The sequence below is a fragment of the Physella acuta genome, unplaced genomic scaffold (assembly GCF_028476545.2).
Source record: "Physella acuta isolate Inbredline_101_S28 unplaced genomic scaffold, ASM2847654v3 ptg000319l, whole genome shotgun sequence".
NCBI classification, from domain to species: Eukaryota; Metazoa; Mollusca; class Gastropoda; family Physidae; genus Physella; species Physella acuta.
The window spans coordinates 1,175,915-1,195,000 of NW_026731838.1; positions in this window are offsets into that span (position 1 = coordinate 1,175,915).

Below are 19,086 nucleotides of genomic sequence, written 5' to 3' on the forward strand. Positions count from 1 at the left end.
TTCAAGTCCCTTGTAAAATATCATTTAATTACGCTATTCGTTTTCTCAGTCAAGTTAAGTCACTTTTTAAATCTAATCTCACAGAAACATATTCTTTTGACAAAGTTTCATATATGTAATTTAGAACTTACTTTTACTGCGATTTCAAACATTACGTGTCTTATTCATTTTTATAATAAATAATTTTTACAAAATTTGTAAATTAAATATTTAGGTTATTTCCCTTAGTTTATTGAAAATTAATTATGGGAAATAAATAAAGCTAAAACAAGGTAAAATAAATGTATTTTTTATCAAAACTTGTTACATTCTAAAAACATGGTAATTTTACATAACAATTATGGGAATGTAGATACACAGGGCAGGTGCTACCTATAAGGCGAACTAGGTTTTCACCTAGGGCGCTATCCAAAAGGAATGTGTAATCACCATTATTTAAAAAAGCCTATCCACCCGCCTATCTCTAGCTTAGACTGTGGTGATATAATGAGAGAGTTTTTGTATTTACTCATATGAAAGAGGGTCCGGGAAAAAAATGCTTTGCAGGATGGACGTTTTAATAAGTTTTCCTAGGGCGCTAAATAACCTGGCGTCGGCACTAGATAAAACATCATTAATGTGTTTGACTTAGTCCTCTTTACCCCTTAGGGAACATAGGGCCTCATTCGTTACCTTCCATTACACCCAATCCCCGGCTATTAATTTTGCCGTCTCCCAAGACATCCCTGTTGGCATCAGTTCTTCATGAAGACTCCGCCTCCAGGTCTGTCTTGGACGCCCTCTCTTCCGATTTCCCTGGGGGTTCCTCTCAAGCGCTTGGCGTGTAATATGTGTGTGAGCCTTTCGTAGCGTGTGTCCCACCCAGCGCCTCCTCCTCCTTCTTATATGCACACCCATATGCTCCTGCTTTGCTTTCCTCCATAATTCTGTATTCGGCACTTTCTCTTACCGTCTCAATTTCAATATCTGTCTAAGACATCTGTTCATGAAGGTCTGTATCGTTGCTGTGCTTGCTTTGAAGACACTCCAGTTCTCTGCTCCATACAGCAGAACTGTCTTGACATTTGAGTTAAATATCCTAATGTTTGTGGTATTGGAGGTGGCAGAAAAACAGCACGCCAGAAAAATAAGCTATACATAAACAAAAGATACAATGTATCAGTAACATTTAAAACTAGAGGAAAAGCAGAAAAACTAGAAACAAGCTGTTATATTACCAAAATTGCTTGAATAAAAGTCAAAATGCATACATACTGAAGATAAAACAAACGGGGTACTTAAAAGACTATTTAAATAAATTAATCAATAATGGATCTGGCAAAAAAAAAATATATTGTTTATATTTATTGGGTCTACGACAAATTCCCGAAAGACACTTGCCCGAATGCCGTTTGCCCGAAGGCCGATTTCCCGAATGGACACTTGCCCGAATGCGACAAACGCCGGAATGAACACTTGCCCGAATGCGACAAATGCCCGAATGGACACTTGCCCGGATGGGATAAATGCCCGAATGCCACTTGCCCGAAGGCCGTTTGCCCGAAAAATGTTAACATTATATATTACTAAATAATGATTCGTAATCAATTTAAATTTAAAATGTTGGTAAGCAAAAAGAAAGTGAAAAGAATGATATTATATATTACCACGCAGATATTTTAAATTAATTTATATTTAATATTTAAAAAGTGTAGAAACATACTTTCTCTTCCATATATGCAATTAGACAAAAATACAATTTTCATTCATCTCCGGATTTTAGAATGAGTTTTGCTTTCTTTATTAAGTAATCGCTTCAATACATTGTCTTAACAAGGTGCATTAAATGGAGATCAAACATATCTGACTACGTTTAGTTTTTTAATTCGCCACCTAGACCTCGCCTCATTCTTTTGTGAAATGATCACCACACAAGTTAAGCATAACAATATAAACAAACAAACGCGTCTCTGTTCAATGTTGCGAGACGCCGCGCCGCCTACGCCGTGTCATAAACGCTATATAACCACCGCAACACGTCGGCTAAACAGCACTTTCTCAGTTTAAAAAAAATAATAACAAAAGCTAAATTTAAAAATATAAACAACTTTGTTTTATGCTTAGAATTGTGTTTATAATCAAAATTTCAAACTTAAATTGATTAAAGAATGTCTATTTAGAAATATTATTTATTATCTAATATTAACATTTTTCGGGCAAACGGCCTTCGAGCACGTGGCATTCGGACATTTGTCCCATTCGGGCAGGTGTCCATTCGGGCGTTTGTCGCATTCGGGCAAGTGTCCATTCGGGCGTTTGTCGCATTCGGGCAAGTGGCATTCGGGCATTTGTCGCATTCGGGCAAGTGTCCATTCGGGAAATCGGCCTTCGGGCAAACGGCATTCGGGCAAGTGTCTTTTGGGAAAACGTCCGGCTCCCATATTTATAATTATATTGTTCATCTCCGAATGTTGCAGAACAATTAATACTAATAGTTTCGCTGTCTGACAAGAACGCTCTGTCTGTCAAGAACGCTCTGTCTGACAAGAACGCTCTAGAGAAAACACAAGCAAAATAAAAACATGCACAGTAATTCGAAAAACGAAATATGACGTCGACACATTTAGCGTAGAGTAGAAAATAATCTCAAACCCAGAGAGTGCTCACAGTTATATGACGTCATTGATTTTCGCGTTAACATTGAATAAAAAGGAAATGTTGTCTAATCTTAATGGTTTGCGTGAAGAGTTTCTTGCATACAATTCTTCGGGTAGGGGCGAAGCCCCACCCCACGCGTAAGAACGTCTGAGCCCCCCCCCCCCTCCCCAACTCAAAAGAAATTTCTTCATCGATACTCTATAATAAAATTACCGCCTAATTAATGTGTCTAATCTAAAAAGTGGTTTTCTTGCAATTTCTTTAATGCAATTCTTCGGGTAGTGGCTAAGCGCGACACCAGTGTTTCTTTCAGACTTTTTCCTCCCCGGAGAGGGGTGGGGGTACTTGGAATTTTCGGGGGCGGACACTGGAAAAAGTATATAATTATATTTCGTTGAATGGGACGGTAGACATGTTTTTTTGGGGGGTGGGGGTGGGTGGGTGGGGGTGGGTGGGGGGTGGTGTGTGGGGGGTGGGGGTGGTGTGTGTGGGGGTGGGGGTGGGTGGTGTGTGGGGGGTGGAGGTGTGTGGGGGTGGGGGGTGGGGGTGGGGGGTGGGGGTGGTGGGGGTGGGGGTGGGGGGTACTTGAGGTTTTCGGGGGCGGGGGTAGAATTTTCGGGAAGGGGGCGGACACTGGAAAAAGTATATAATTATATTTCGTTGAATGGGACGGTAGACATGTTTTTTTTGGGGGGTGGGGGTGGGTGGGTGGGGGTGGGTGGGGGGTGGTGTGTGGGGGGTGGGGGTGGTGTGTGTGGGGGTGGGTGGTGTGTGGGGGGTGGAGGTGTGTGGGGGTGGGGGGTGGGGGTGGTGGGGGGTGGGGGTGGGGGTGTGTGTGTGGGGGGGTGGGATGGTTTTAGTTTAGAGAAAAGAGACAGCACTATCAGCCTAGCGCCCGTTGTACCCTTCCTCAACGGGCCATTTATCTAGTTAATACTAATAGTTTCGCTGTCTGTCTATCTGACAAGAACGCTCTGTCTGACAAGAACGCTTTGTCTGACAAGAACGCTCTAGAGAAAACACAAGCAAAATAAAAACATGCACAGTAATTCGAAAAACGAAATATGACGTCGACACATTTAGCGTAGAGTAGAACATAATCTCAAACCAGAGAGTGCACACAGTAAAATGACGTCATTGATTATCGCGTAAACATTGAAAAAAAGGAAATGTTGTCTAATCTAAATGGTTTGCGTGAAGAGTTTCTTGCATACAATTCTTCGGGTAGGGGCGAAGCCCCACCCCCCGCGTAAGAACGTCTGAGCCCCCCCCCCTCCACAACTCAAAAGAAATTTCCTCATCGATACTCTATAATAAAATTACCGCCTAATTAATGTGTCTAATCTAAAAAGTGGTTTTCTTGCAATGGGACGGTAGACATGTTTTTTTTTTTGGGGGGGGGGGGGGTGGAGGGGTGGGTGTGGGGGTGTGGGGTGTGGGGGGGGGGTTGGGGTGGTGTGTGGGGGTGGGGGGGGGTGGTGTGTGGTGTGTGGTGTGTGGGTTGGTTTCAGTGTTTCTTTCAGATTTTTTCCTCCCCGGAGAGGGGCGGGGGTACTTGAAATTTTCGGGGGCGGGGGTAGAATTTTCTGGGAGGGGGCGGACACTGGAAAAAGTATATAATTATATTTCGTTGAATGGGACGGTAGACATGTTTTTTTTTTGGGGGGGGGTGGGGGGTGGGGGGCGGTGTGTGGAGGGGGTGGTGTGTGGGGGTGAGGGGTGGGGGTGGGGGTGGTGTGTGGTGGGGGGTGGGGGTGGTGTGGGGTTGAGGGGTTGGGTTGGGGGTGGTGTGTGGTGGGGGGTGGGGGTGGGGGTGGTGTGTGGGGGTGGGGGGGTGGGGTGGGGGTGGTGTGTGGGGGGGGTGGGTTGGTTTTAGTTTAGAGAAAAGAGACAGCACTATCAGCCTAGCGCCCGTTGTACCCTTCCTCAACTGGCCATTTTTCTCGTCTATAATAATAGTTTCGCTGTCTGTGTATGTATCTATCTATCTGACAAGAACGCTCTGTCTGACAAGAACGCTCTAGAGAAAACATAAGAAAAAATTCTATCTGACAAGAACGCTCTAGAGAAAACACAAGCAAAATAAAAACATGCACAGTAATTCGAAAAACGAAATATGACGTCGACACATTTAGCACAGAGTAGAAAATAATCTCAAACCCAGAGAGTGCTCACAGTTATATGACGTCATTGATTTTCGCGTTAACATTGAATAAAAAGGAAATGTTGTCTAATCTTAATGGTTTGCGTGAAGAGTTTCTTGCATACAATTCTTCGGGTAGGGGCGAAGCCCCACCCCACGCGTAAGAACGTCTGAGCCCCCCCCCCTCCCCAACTCAAAAGAAATTTCTTCATCGATACTCTATAATAAAATTACCGCCTAATTAATGTGTCTAATCTAAAAAGTGGTTTTCTTGCAATTTCTTTAATGCAATTCTTCGGGTAGTGGCTAAGCGCGACACCAGTGTTTCTTTCAGACTTTTTCCTCCCCGGAGAGGGGTGGGGGTAATTGAAATTTTCGGGGGCGGGGGTAGAATTTTCGGGGAGGGGGGCGGACACTGGAAAAAGTATATAATTATATTTCGTTGAATGGGACGGTAGACATGTTTTTTTGGGGGGTGGGGGGGGGGGGGTGTGTGGGGGGGTAGGGGTGGTTTCCTCATCGATACTCTATAATAAAATTACCGCCTAATTAATGTGTCTAATCTAAAAAGTGGTTTTCTCGCAATTTCTTTAATGCAATTCTTCGGGTAGTGGCTAAGCGCGACACCAGTGTTTCTTTCAGACTTTTTCCTCCCCGGAGAGGGGTGGGGGTACTTGAAATTTTTGGGGGCGGGGGTAGAATTTTCGGGGAGGGGGCGGACACTGGAAAAAGTATATAATTATATTTCGTTGAATGGGACGGTAGACATGTTTTTTTGGGGGGTGGGGGTGGGGGTGGGTGGGTGGGGGTTAGGGGTGGGGGGGGGGGTGTGGGGTGTGTGGGGGGGGTGGGGGTTGGGGTGGGGGTGGGGGGTGTGTGGGGGATGGGTTGGTTTTAGTTTAGAGAAAAGAGACAGCACTATCAACCTAGCGCCCGGTGTATCCTTCCTCAACGGGCCATTTTTCTCGTATAATAAGAGTTTCCAAAGTAAAATATAATTAATATATGTGCATGGTGCTTTAGAGCCGCACCTTGATATCCAAAGAGCCGCATGCGGCTCGCGAGCCGCAGGTTTCCGACCCCTGGTGTAGATGATTTGAATGTAATTTTTTTTTTTTTTTTTTTTTTTTTAAATACTTTTATTTTCAAATAGAAATAATTTCATCAGCATATAGAAATAGTTCAAACATTTACAAAAATTATCAGTACATGAACAAAATGGTGAGTATTACTAAAAAGGATTTGTCGATCAACAATTCAAATGAAGATTATTAGAAATAAAGAAATACTTTTCTTCTTCTTCTTCTTCGTTCTTAATTATTAGTGTTGAAGGGGATCGAGATTTATCTGCCAGTGGGTTTTGAACTCGAGACTTTGTTCGAATTTATCAACCATGAGCTTTTTTGCCGACTCGACCACGCCTCCAACACAATTAAGCGTTACGTGTCAACTGTTTATGCGCCATTGAGGCCATTGACTCCGATTTCAGCCTGCTTTTCTTTTTGGATTTGCTTCCATAGTCTTTTTGGATTTGCTTCCATAGCCTTTGTCCAACCAAGAACAAACTACAAGGCAGCAGTTGTTTAATTTTGGAGTTGTCTCTCCTAGAAGAGTGGCTGTCCCCAGAGCCTCATCTGCCCAAGGGTTCGAACTCGAGACTTTTCGGTATAGCAACCATGAGCTTTACCGACTCGACCACGCCGACCCCATGATAGGCTTATATGTTTTTACAGTTTTGTTGAGAATGTTGTTTTTTTTTACAATTTTTAAAAATATTATTAAAGTTACCAATACAATTATAAGTATTAATTTACAGAAAATAAAATGAATACATATAAAGGGAGGAGGGGTCGTTGGGGTCTTTTTGTACGTTGTGGACCAAAGTACAATACATATAAGATAATAGTAAAATAGTGTCAAATAATGTCTTTACAATGTTTATTTGTAGGCTTTGTAAATAAAACAATACTCAAATAAGCAACATTAGGAACCTTAATGACAAATAATAAATGATGCGAAACGAGTTGGGGACATGGGTGTTGTGGGGGTGTGAGTCAAATTTATGTTGTTTGTTAGATTTTTTTTTTTTTATTTTTTTTTTAATACTTTTATTTGCAATTAAAACAAGTACATCAACATCACATTTTTAAACATAATTTTGAACACCAAATGAAAACGAAAGGTTTTGCAAATGTACATAATGCATATTTACATGATGTCATGTATTTGATTATATAAAAAAAAAAATTGCAAAGGATGACAGTAAAAGGGGTGAAGGTCAAATGAAAGTGTCAGAAGTCTGGGTGGGGAGAGGAAAGGAAGTTTTTCAGAGAGGGTCAATGGGACAGTGAAGCATTTTCTATGTAGGGAAACAACTTAAGTTGACTAGTTGAAAGGGTGTTGTAGTGGTCGCATTGAGTTTTCAAAAGGTTGCAGTGTGAAAGATGAGGGGAAAGAGACAAGATTTAGAACTTTAAATAAGTTCTGGATATTGATGTTGCGGTGGGTGGTGGGGTCGTTGGAAAAGTTAAAGGGATTGTGGGGTTATCATGTCTGGGGGTAAAGTGGATAGAGGGGGAGAGAGGAGGGGGTAGATTTTTTTTATTTTTATTAATTCAATTATTTTAAACATTTAAATCAGTAATAATAATATATTTGATAGATTTAAGTAAAAAAGTTTTTTTCTTCGCAGTAAATGAGATACAAAGCACTGTATACACGGAATCATCGCTTGTCTTTAAATATGTTTAAAATAAGGCTCTAAGTTTTTATAGTATATTTTTAATTAAAATAAATTTTTGCCACAGGTATATTCAGATAATAAAAATATATTTTTAAAACAACTATTATTTATGATCTTACACACAAACACAACAAATGCAATTATCTTTATAATTGTGAAATCTTCTAATTTATCTACATGCAAAGACGTCTTAGAACAGATTTGAGAGTTATTTCCCTTGAATTGATTAAAAAACAGAAACGGGAAGAAGCTACTCAATAAGTATAATTTGAAAATAAAATGTTAAGTATTTTTTTTTAACACTTTTGCAGTTTAATTATAATAGTTTTAAATGATTTGTATTTATATGCACATTCAAAATAATAAATATATATAATATGCCTATATGTTGCACTATTTACACATTTATTTTAAAATGATTTTAATTGGACTAGTAATCCAACGTGTTTTAGTAAACAGGATGGTCATTTGGGTTTCGTTTGAAAGCAAACCTTCAAAAAAATGTTATTTTTTCATTAAAAAAATTACCTTTTAAAACTGTTCTTTTAAGAACACAACTTTTGAGTCGGTATGTGTATTTCCTTTTCCTCCTAAACAGTGGCGGAACTAGAAAAAAGGGGCCACCCCGCAAAAAATTTTTTTAGCCCCCCCCCCCCCCCCCAAATAAATATATAGGCCTATATATGTATATATATATATACATATATATATATAGTATATATATATATATATATATATATATATATATATATATATATACTCAAACACAAAATACGATCATAGGATACTTGTTGCTGACCTGTTCGTGTTTTGAGAAATACGTATTTGTTTTTTTTAATTAAAACAAATTACAACATCATGTGCATAAGACTCAGGGGTCGGCAACCTTTTGAAGCGGAAGAGCCAAAAGATACAATTTTCAAAATTTCCCTGATTTTAAAGAGCCACTAACATTTTTTTATTTCAAATATTTTATTTTTTATTAAGATTATTAGTATTTGTTCAAGGAGCTGGAGAGCCGAATCTTGATATCAAAAGAGCCGCATGCGGCTCGCGAGCCGCAGGTTGCCGACCCCTGGCATAAGTGAATTAGTCTGTTTTGTGAAAAATAGTTTTATATTATGTTTGCCGCAAGACCTCTAACATCACATAGGTCAAAAGAATATAAAACATGAAAGCTTTCTGTAAATAATGGTGTCTCGTGTCGTGTTTATTTATGTTTTTTTGTATTTATTTTATAAATTTTAAATACATTTTCTTTTTATACAGTGTCATTCTTTAGATAGTAATTTACAAACAAATAATAATAAAGAGAAGTAATTGCTTTTTAATTTGTTTAATACAAATCTATTAAAAAGAGGCTTATGAGCATCACTATTTGACTATTTAAAAAAGGGAAATAAGTCATGGAAGTGGTTTGAACGTTTGCTTATCTATGATAAGTTTGATTGTAGGAGAAAGAGGACTCGGCTTTCACGCTGGTTTAAAAACGAAGGAAAAAATGACCAAGGGGTGGTGTCTATAGAATAAAGATAATCCAACCGCAGCTACGGAAATCTTTTTTACAAAACAAACATTAAGTCAAAAATGCAAGATTTTTTTTTTTTTAACTATGACAAATTTTTTATGGTCGGCCGTGGGCCCTTAAATGGCGTGGGCCCCCCGCATTGCGGGGTCTGGCGGCACTGTAGTTCCGCCCCTGCCCCTAAATAATCCTTTATTTTTTATTTCTCTGTGTTAAAAGTCCACAATCAAGCGGCGTGCACTTGTCAGTTTTATCAAATTAAAAGGCTATTGCTGGTGTAACACATATGGTTACCAGCCAAAGGGGGATAAAACTATGAAGTTTTTATTCATTGGGTTGCGGCCCCTGTGGGACTGCAACTGAACTGTTGACGTTTTTTTATGCTTTTGTGAGCGAAATTACCTGTGTTCCATGTCATGTGACATGTGCCTAGCCGTGTCGCACACGCAAGGCTGCTGTCTGTGGACCAAGATGTAGACCTAATGAAGGTAGTTATTTAAATTATGTTTGTTAAAATACTTACTTATGTATTCCTGCTAGTGCTGCATGTGCACACTAGTTAGGGTGATGTATTAAATTAAGTATTTATTTTGTAGTACTACTTATTGGTACTTGTTGGCAGTACTGTGTGCTGGCCGAAAACATAATTTATTGTACCCGTGTATATTGTAGCTTACACGTGGTGTTGTCCTGAATGTAACTTTTTTATTTTACATTTGTTTTAGGGCTACAGTTTATGTTTCTATTTTGATCTTTTGATCTTTTGATCTTTTGGTCTTTTGGATTGTTTAGATCTTTTGGTCTACCTTGGCTAGTTCGTTTTGTGTTGCATCGCCGTCATGGCTCGATGCTATAAATAAACGAGTACTGGACAACAACTGTCGGTGTCGGTGTATACTTAATCTCAGGGTCAGCCCGTCTTAAACCACAACACCTCAGTGGGTAAAAGCATCCCCACTGAGTGAGGGTTACATTTGGCGCCCAACGTGGGGCTTGACCTTGGGAGGTAGGATGGAACACAGCGACCCGACGTTGGAGAAGTTGACGGAGGAGCTGGCCAAGTTGACGGCTAAGATGGCGGCGATGCAGGCAGATGCGCAGCGACCCGTGAAGGTGGAGGTGTGTGCTCCAGCACACAACAGCAAGCTGAGTGTGTTCACCGGCCTTCCACCCACTGGAGGAGGGGAGGTGAATTTCCCGGAATGGGAAACCCAAGTACAGTGTTTGCTGCGGAACACCAGCGTTCCGAACCCGTTGCCACCCGTCTTAGGCAGCCTGAGAGGGATTGCCTATGAGCGGGTGAAGCAAGCTGCGAGTCCAGAGGAAGTGCTATGCCTCCTACAAAGCACTTTTGGCGACACCAGATGTGCCGAAGACAGGTATCTGCAGTTCAGCCGACTCACTCCACATCCAAGGGAGTCAGCGTCGGAATTTCTCTGCCGACTGTGGTCAGAGATGACGAAGCTAAACCAGCAGCGTATCTTTACTGAGGCCGATGCCCAGAAGAAGGTGTATCACACTTTCTGCAAGGGGGTTTCACCTCTTCTGGCGCTCGAACTTCGCGGCACATTTGGTTTCGCAGGGGAAGCCAGTCCGAAGGTGGAGGACGTTCTGAAAGCTGTTAAAAGGCTGGACGGGACAGCTGAGTCCCCAGTCGTAGCCACGGCAGCAGCTAACAGGACTATCCAGGTCGACGCAGTAACGGCAGCTGTTCACCAAGAGACGACGCCGCCGCTGATGCTCACGGAGGAGCAACTCGACCGTCTGGCGGAGAAGGTGGCAGATATCCTAGCCCGGAAACAACAGCCCTCCAGAGGAGCTTGTTACGGGTGCGGGTCCACGAAGCACTTCGTCCGCGACTGTCCGAGAAAAGCAGCTAGGCAGCGGGGTCAGCAGCAGGGAAACGCCAGTCCATCAGCGTCGGGGAGCGGATGCTGATGCGTGTTCTGCCAAGCTCCCAGCCCAAGTTTACGCCACCGAGATCATCACAGTGTCGAGCAACCACAGCTCAGGTTACCTCGCCTAGCGGCTGGAGGTACGGCTGTCGGGTGTTCCGCCGTGGAGGAGGGTTGCAGCCGGAGGGTGCGCGTGAGAAGGGTAGACAGCCACACTATGAATGTCAGTCTCAGCGCGAGCAAGATCGTCGCTTGGGAGACAGACATGACACAAGCAGAGGTCGGAGACGCCGCCGGAGGAGAGGCCGACGACGTGGTGGACGCCGCCGTGGTTGGCAGCGACCCGACTATACCATGTCGAGTGCTGAACCCACTGTGGCGGAGGGGGAGCGACGGAGAGAGGTCATACCAACCAGTGAGGCAGATGAAGGTGAGGAACTGACAATCAAGGTAGTGGTCCCAACTAGACTTCGGCCGGAGGCAATGCCCTTCGTGCCAGAGGTTGTCGCCGGGGACGGGCAAGACAAGGTGATGGTCAGGCCAGCCCCACATCTGGATGAGGTGAATGCGAGGGACGAGGCATCGGACGAGGATGACTCTTGGATCAACCCAGAACCACCAGCGGAGCTGCGGAGGTCAACCCGTCAACGACGACCCGTCGAGCGACTCAACCTGGCGCATCAAGTGGTGACCAGTACCAGCACTGGAGCCTCTACCGGTTTGCCGGGAATAATCTATTTGAGTTGAAAGGACTTAATGTCTGTGTACTAGTGTACTGAACTTTTTTTTTAAGTACTATTATGTATGAGTGTAAATGTAAATGTAAATGTGAATTCCATTGTACATTTATTTGTGAGGGGGGCTGTGTAACACATATGGTTACCAGCCAAAGGGGGATACAACTATGAAGTTTTTATTCATTGGGTTGCGGCCCCTGTGGGACTGCAACTGAACTGTTGACGTTTTTTTTTATGCTTTTGTGAGCGAAATTACCTGTGTTCCATGTCATGTGACATGTGCCTAGTCGTGTCGCACACGCAAGGCTGCTGTCTGTGGACCAAGATGTAGACCTAATGAAGGTAGTGTAGATATTTAAATTATGTTTGTTAAAATACTTACTTATGTATTCCTGCTAGTGCTGCATGTGCACACTAGTTAGGGTGATGTATTAAATTAAGTATTTATTTTGTAGTACTACTTATTGGTACTTGTTGGCAGTACTGTGTGCTGGCCGAAAACATAATTTATTGTACCCGTGTATATTGTAGCTTACACGTGGTGTTGTCCTGAATGTAACTTTTTTATTTTACATTTGTTTTAGGGCTACAGTTTCTGTTTCTGTTTCTATTTTGGTCTTTTGGATTGTTTGGATCTTTTGGTCTATCTTGGCTAGTTCGTTTTGTGTTGCATCGCCGTCATGGCTCGATGCTATAAATAAACGAGTACTTGACAACAACTGTCGGCGTCGGTGTGTACTTAATCTCAGGGTCAGCCCGTCTTAACCACAACACCTCAGTGGGTAAAAGCATCCCCACTGAGTGAGGGTTACACACACATAAGAATAAATCAAATAATTAATAAAAATACTTTAGCCATTAAGCATATAATGATGCCCTTTGTGTGTGAAAAATACAATCGATTCAAACGTAACTACATTTAGCAAAATTTAATCATCAAATAGTTACAAATTGGAGTTTATTTGCTCCTTTGTATAGTTCGTTAAGTCAGTTTGTGTTATTGTTATTCTGTACTATCTATATGTAGGGGTAGGTATTTAAAAAAATGTTGCTCTAGTATACACATAAACTAATCGCTTTAATAGATGCATGTTTAAACACAGTTAACAGTTCAGTGTATAAAGTAATTCATCTTGTATTCTTCTTTTGATTTATAATATTACTTTTCAATAAAAGAAAATACATATAAAAAAGAATTATTCTTCACAGCAGTAGTGCTCCTCACGAGCCGATGCAGAAAAGAGTAATACTTAATTGAACAAACTGACGCTGTAAACTACAGGTCTGAGGCTACAAACATGTCCCCATTACCTGCAGTCGATAGAATCAGCCCACCTGTCCCACCATACCTTCATAAACTAAACCATAATCTTTTCAATACTCAGACATGTGTGGGAAGTTAGTCAATGTTCGATAAAGAGCATCTTGTTCTGATATGAAAGCTCTTGTATAAATCTTATAGGTTGTAACTTAAAATTGTTATTAATATAACACTAAACCAGGGGTCGGCAACCTTTTGAAACGGAAGAGCCAAAAGTTACAATTTTCGAAATTTCCCTGGTTTTAAAGAGCCACTAACATTTTTTTTTATTTCAAATATTTTATTTTTTTATTAAGATTATTAGTATTTGTTCAAGGAGCTGGAGAGCCGCATCTTGATATCAAAAGAGCCGCATGCGGCTCGAGAGCCGCAGGTTGCCGACCCCTGAGGTAGAAGATTCCTTTGAAGTAGATGACCAATCTCAAACACAAGTAAAAGAAAATAATTTTTAGAACAAAGAACTATATATCCTTCAAAGTATCGTTATCTAAAAAGATTTCGCTTGTCTTTATTTTCGATTAAAAAGATTCGTAAAGGATATAATGAATATAATGTCAAACATAATATAAAGGTTTGTGGGAAAAACCGATGACAGAGAGTAGAATATATTGCTTTATTATAATTGCTATACGGAAAGTTAAGTGTTAAAAATTGTTAACACGCTTATAATTATGTAAACGTTGAATTTTACTAAACTTAAAAACGTTTAAGGACCAACATTAAGTTGTCTCCCTTAGGTTTTTATAAAGAATACATTGGTAGAAATTAAACTACTAATATTAGATTTTAAAATTCTAGATTTTTTCAACACTGTTGTAGAACGACTATTATGTAAGTATAGTGTTTCTCCAAATGCCACCCCGATTGTTTATGTTACGTGTTTTAAAAATAAGAATCGTGTATCTTAAAACGACACAGTAAGTTTAACAACACAATGGACGATAATGCAAATACATAAACTGCTGTTTTTGCGTGTAGTTACCTAGAAAATCAGCTTACTTGAGCTCACAGAAGATGCTGGTGGAGGTGTAGGCCCTGTGTAGGGTGGATGACATAGGCGGTGACGCTTCACTTCGTTCACTCACTCACAGTTAATGCTAAAATTGTTCGGACACTTAACATTACACTTAATCTTTATACTTCACCGAACCGTTAAAACTGCTACTCCGCTTACTAGTATCTCAAATGTTGCTCAATCGATAGCCTGTATATGAAATATCCCGTGTGTCTGGACGAGTGTGCTTATTTTTTAATAAGCATTACATTGTTGATAGCACACTACTAATATGTTGGGAAGAAGGCTGATCAATTGAGTTTCTTTTAAAACAACAGTTTAAATTGTTTACAGTATGTCCTTACATAACACTTTTATTAATACCGCTTTACAACATCAACAGTGGGGTTGCTCCCTCTCATGTAAACAGTAAGGCGAGAGCCAGTTAGAGGAGCCACTTGAGCCACGGCTTAAATGGCTTAATGAAATCATGGGCCCAAACTTTTTCAGATACAGCAAACTCAACCATCTCACGTGATCTGACGTGTTGAATGAGGCGTAACGTCTTTTTAGAAGTGGGGGTCTGGCTTTTTGTGACGTTGTGTGACGATGGGGAGATGGACGTGTGTGTGCGAGATAGGACGTTAAAATAGTCAAACACGATTTTCACGTTAAGAGGTTTAAGTTACGCTGTCGTTGTCTTGTGACCAGTAGCGTAGCGAGGCGGGGCGGGGGGGGGGGGGGGGGGGCGGGGGGACATATGTTCCCGGGCGCCGAGCTTAGGGGGCGCCAAAATGGGTTGGAAAAATAAATTGAATGGTTGCGGGGGGTGCAAATCGAAAGTTTGAGGGGGGGTGGGTGGTGCAAATCGAAATCTCGAGGGGGGGGTGAAAATCGAAAAGTTTCTCCCCGGGCGCCGAGAAGGGTCGCTACGCCTCTGCTTGTGACAATACATTTGACAGTGATAGGAGAACGTTTGTGATATTTCCTGGTTTAAATAGTTAAATAGTTCATTTTATATTTTGCTCTATTGTTAAGTTCGTTAACTCATTATGCTTATATTTAAAAAATACACGTGAGCCAAACGTATGTAATGTTGCAACTTTTGAACATGTGAATGTCACTATTAGAGCAATGAATGTATTTGTAAAAATAAAATAGCTGATAAGATATCAACTCTATAGTACGAATTACTTTTTAACTTCGTCTTTGCTACTTTTTAGATGGCTAAATTACTAATTAGTACAATTAGCTTAGCAATCTAGTTTTTCTTAATTACTCTGCTCTTGTTTTTTTTTTTTTTTGCTTTATTAAATCAAGTACAGTTTAGAAAACAATGATTTCCAAAACAAACAAAAAAAAAACAAAAAAAAAAAAAAATTGAAAAGTCGTTTATTGTTTTGCTAATTTCAACAATTTTCACCTAACATGAATATAACAGGTAAGAAAACTTAATCAAAACGCACTTGCTACTTGTAACAATCAATTAAAAAAAAATCATTTCGAGGTTGTTGCCCTTGGAAAATTTAAAGCTTGAGATGGGAGAAAACTATATCCAGGGCCGGCGCAATATATAAGACAAACTTGAAGGTCGCCTAGGGCGCCATCCATAGGGGGCGCAAACAAGTCTAATCTCCAATAGTAACAAGTACCTAATAAAGAATAACATTGATTACATTATATAAACTTCCAACGTTAGGGTAATTTACAAAGCCGTGGCGATCTATTTTGATACCGACCCTTGCACTAAGCTAAGCTAGAATGTTATACTGATTTTAATATTCACATTCCGTTTGAAACTTTAAAAAAATGCCATTTGGCAAGTATGAAAACGACAAGTTAATGACATACTTACAAGACCAATTAAATGTCAGAAATAAGTTTTAATCTTGTGAATCTCTATCCGTGCTCGCAAGCCAATGACGAACACTGAACTACTAAAGCTAACAGTGAGGCAACACAATCTGACACTGCGTTTAATATGGTAGTTCTTTACATGGTGTCGTTGTCCAGTGTTTTAAACCTGTAACCATGGCAACTATGTCTGCCAAAATGAAGAAAACGAAATTAAGTTTGCTTAGAGAGGTGCGTGAAGTTTTAACAAAATAAACGTGTATTATAATAGAAAACCTAACCGTATGGTCACTTCATGTTGAGTACACTAATGCATCTATTGATGCCTGCCTCGGCTATTACAGTAATAGCCACTTGAATATACTGTCTTGAAGGTTTTACCTTAACTAGTCGTCACGGCAAGGCCATACACTCGACTTTATGAAAAAAAAAAACCTCTATCAAAGAACCGTGACTTGTGTATTTAATAAACAGCTAGCACCCAGCATCGGCTAATATAGTAATAGCCGCTTGAATAAATATTATTTAATTTTAAAGTAATCGTCGCTAATTCTGTGTTTAATAAAGTATCTAGTGTTGCCGTAGTTTAGTGTTATATTAATAGCAATTGTAAGATACAACCTATAAGGTGTATACAAGAGCTTTCATATCAGAACCAGTCACTTTTATCGAACAGTGACAAACTTCCCACACATGTCTGAGTGTTGAAAAGATTATGTTTTAGTTTCTGGGGGTAGGGGGGAGGGGCAGAGGGTGTGATTTTATCGACTGCAGGTAATGGGGACATGTTTTTAGCCTCAGACATGTAGTTTACAGCGATACTTTGTTCAATTAAGTATTACACTTTTCTGCATCGGCTCGTGAGGAACACAACTGCTGTGCAGAATAATTCTTTTTGATATGTATTTTCTTTTATTAAAAAAAATATTATTAATCAGAAGGACAACGTCAGCTCAAATACTTTATACACTGTGAATGAATATATCGTTCGCAAAATTCCTTTGTATAATGGTTTTGTAATTATTTCACTGTTTCCCTTCTTTTTTTTTATTCTGTCTTTATTTTCTTCTTATGTGTGTTGTTAGACCCTGTCAGGCCTCACACATGTGTCAACTATGTCGGTAACATACACGTAACGGACAGTCCTGATAAGGTTATGCTTGACATAACATACGCTAAAGGAAGTTGTACATTTTATGAAGGAAACACAAACTGCTGACTAACTAAATATAGAACTGTGTATAGTATGCAACCATTCACCATTCACCAACTACATTTAACGGATTGTATAACTACCGATTAGTGCACACATTGTTACTTAGAGATCAAATAAATCTTACTAAAAAAAGGTTCCTACATGAGGTTAGTATTATTAAGTATTCAATACTATACACATCTATGAAATGTGTATTAATTATAAATGATTATTAGCTATGGGATTATTTATTTTGAGTGGATAGAATCTTAGCCAAACAAAACATAACTTCACAGATACGCATTGTTAGAGTATTGTCAAGATAATATGAAGATGTATATTTTTAATGTATATTTTTAACATGAACACACTCTATTCTAAATGAACGATACCAGGTTAATATCTTTCAAAGAATGTATATTGCTAATACCAACTCACTCCTTTCTAAATGAACGATAATGGTTGAGTTCATGTCAGCGGTCATCGCTACAAAGTTGAACGTTTTAAAATGTAGCCGAGGCTCCCTGTGTAGTATTTCATTTTGCTAGGCGGTAATACATACATGTAATTCACGGATTTAGTTTGTCTCGCTACCTTGTCTACTGAATGCTGTTGTTATCACAATTCATTATGTACAATTTTTTAACGTGAATCCAAAACAAAGTAAAAAATGTCGAGACAATACTTTGAAAAATCGAAGTGTTCAAGTGTCTTGTAATATATCATTTAATTGCGCTAGCAGTTTTCTCAGTCAAGGTGTGACTCTTGTTAAATCTAATATCCATAAAACATATACTTTTGACAAACATTGTATATATGTAATTTAAAACTTATTCTTAAGGTCATAGCATACATTTAATGTAATATTGAGTTGTATAACAAATGCTTTCCAAATAATATTAAATCACTGTTTTAAGTTATTTCCCTTAACTTCAAATTAAAAACTAAAGGGAAGTAACTCAAACTAAAATAATGTAAATAATTTCCGACGACCCAAATAATTCCAACAAGTCCCATCATCGAAATACTACTTGAACTTTAATTAGCAATCACTAATACTAGGTCTACACCAAGAAACATGCATGTCCTTTCTCTGGAATGGCTAAATCACCAACTTTTTTCGCTTCTTGGTGGTTGATTGGAGGAATGGTGTGTACTAAGGGTTCTATTTCACTGAGTAGTACAAGATCAATAAACTTATTTAGGTCATAAGGTCTGTCCCTCTTTGTAGCAGATTCTGATGACTGGTTTTAATATTGTTTCCACTTCACTTGTCTTTTGTTTCTATACATGTATGTTAAAGTTTGTTTGTGTTCTTTTAGGGTGGAATTTAATGTTCTTTTTTTTTTGTTATTTCAAATAGATTTTAAAATTTAAGTCACAACCTTACCATATAAGCTAGTCCAAAAACAACATACTAAATGTAACATGATTATGTATATTGCCAGATGACATTTATGATCACACCTCTCTATTTTTTAGCTTTGGCCTGATAAACTTAAGTATTTTAATGGTTATGCTTTTATTGAGTAAAACTATTTAGTCCGATATTTTAAGGTGATGCTAATGGTGTGGCACAAGTCATTTTAGCACCAATGTACGGGGTATTTTGAGAATGTAATAACTAGTACTTAAATACTGTCCAAGCAGCAATTATTACTTTCATTAAAAGACTAATTGTTGGGTGAATGTAATCAATGTGTCTGAATGCATATAGGTTTGAAAAAAAAAATCTGCTCATGAAATTATAGACAACAAGATAGAAGAAGTAAGTATATACACATCAAGAGGCCAGTGAGTAAAAAAGTTGCACACAAGGTTCATGAGCTTACATTTTTTTCTACGGTAAACAAAAAAAAGTTCAGTCAACTAACAGTTTACATTACAGTTTCTAGCATTGAGAGAGTAGTTCAGGTGAAATGATGGTGTTACAATCGTCTTCGTATGTATTTTTGGTTCGTTTGAGCCAAGTGTAACAATTGTAAAGAAACACAATTCGTAAAGAGTTTACTGGTTATTTTCACCAACAACAAGAAACATGA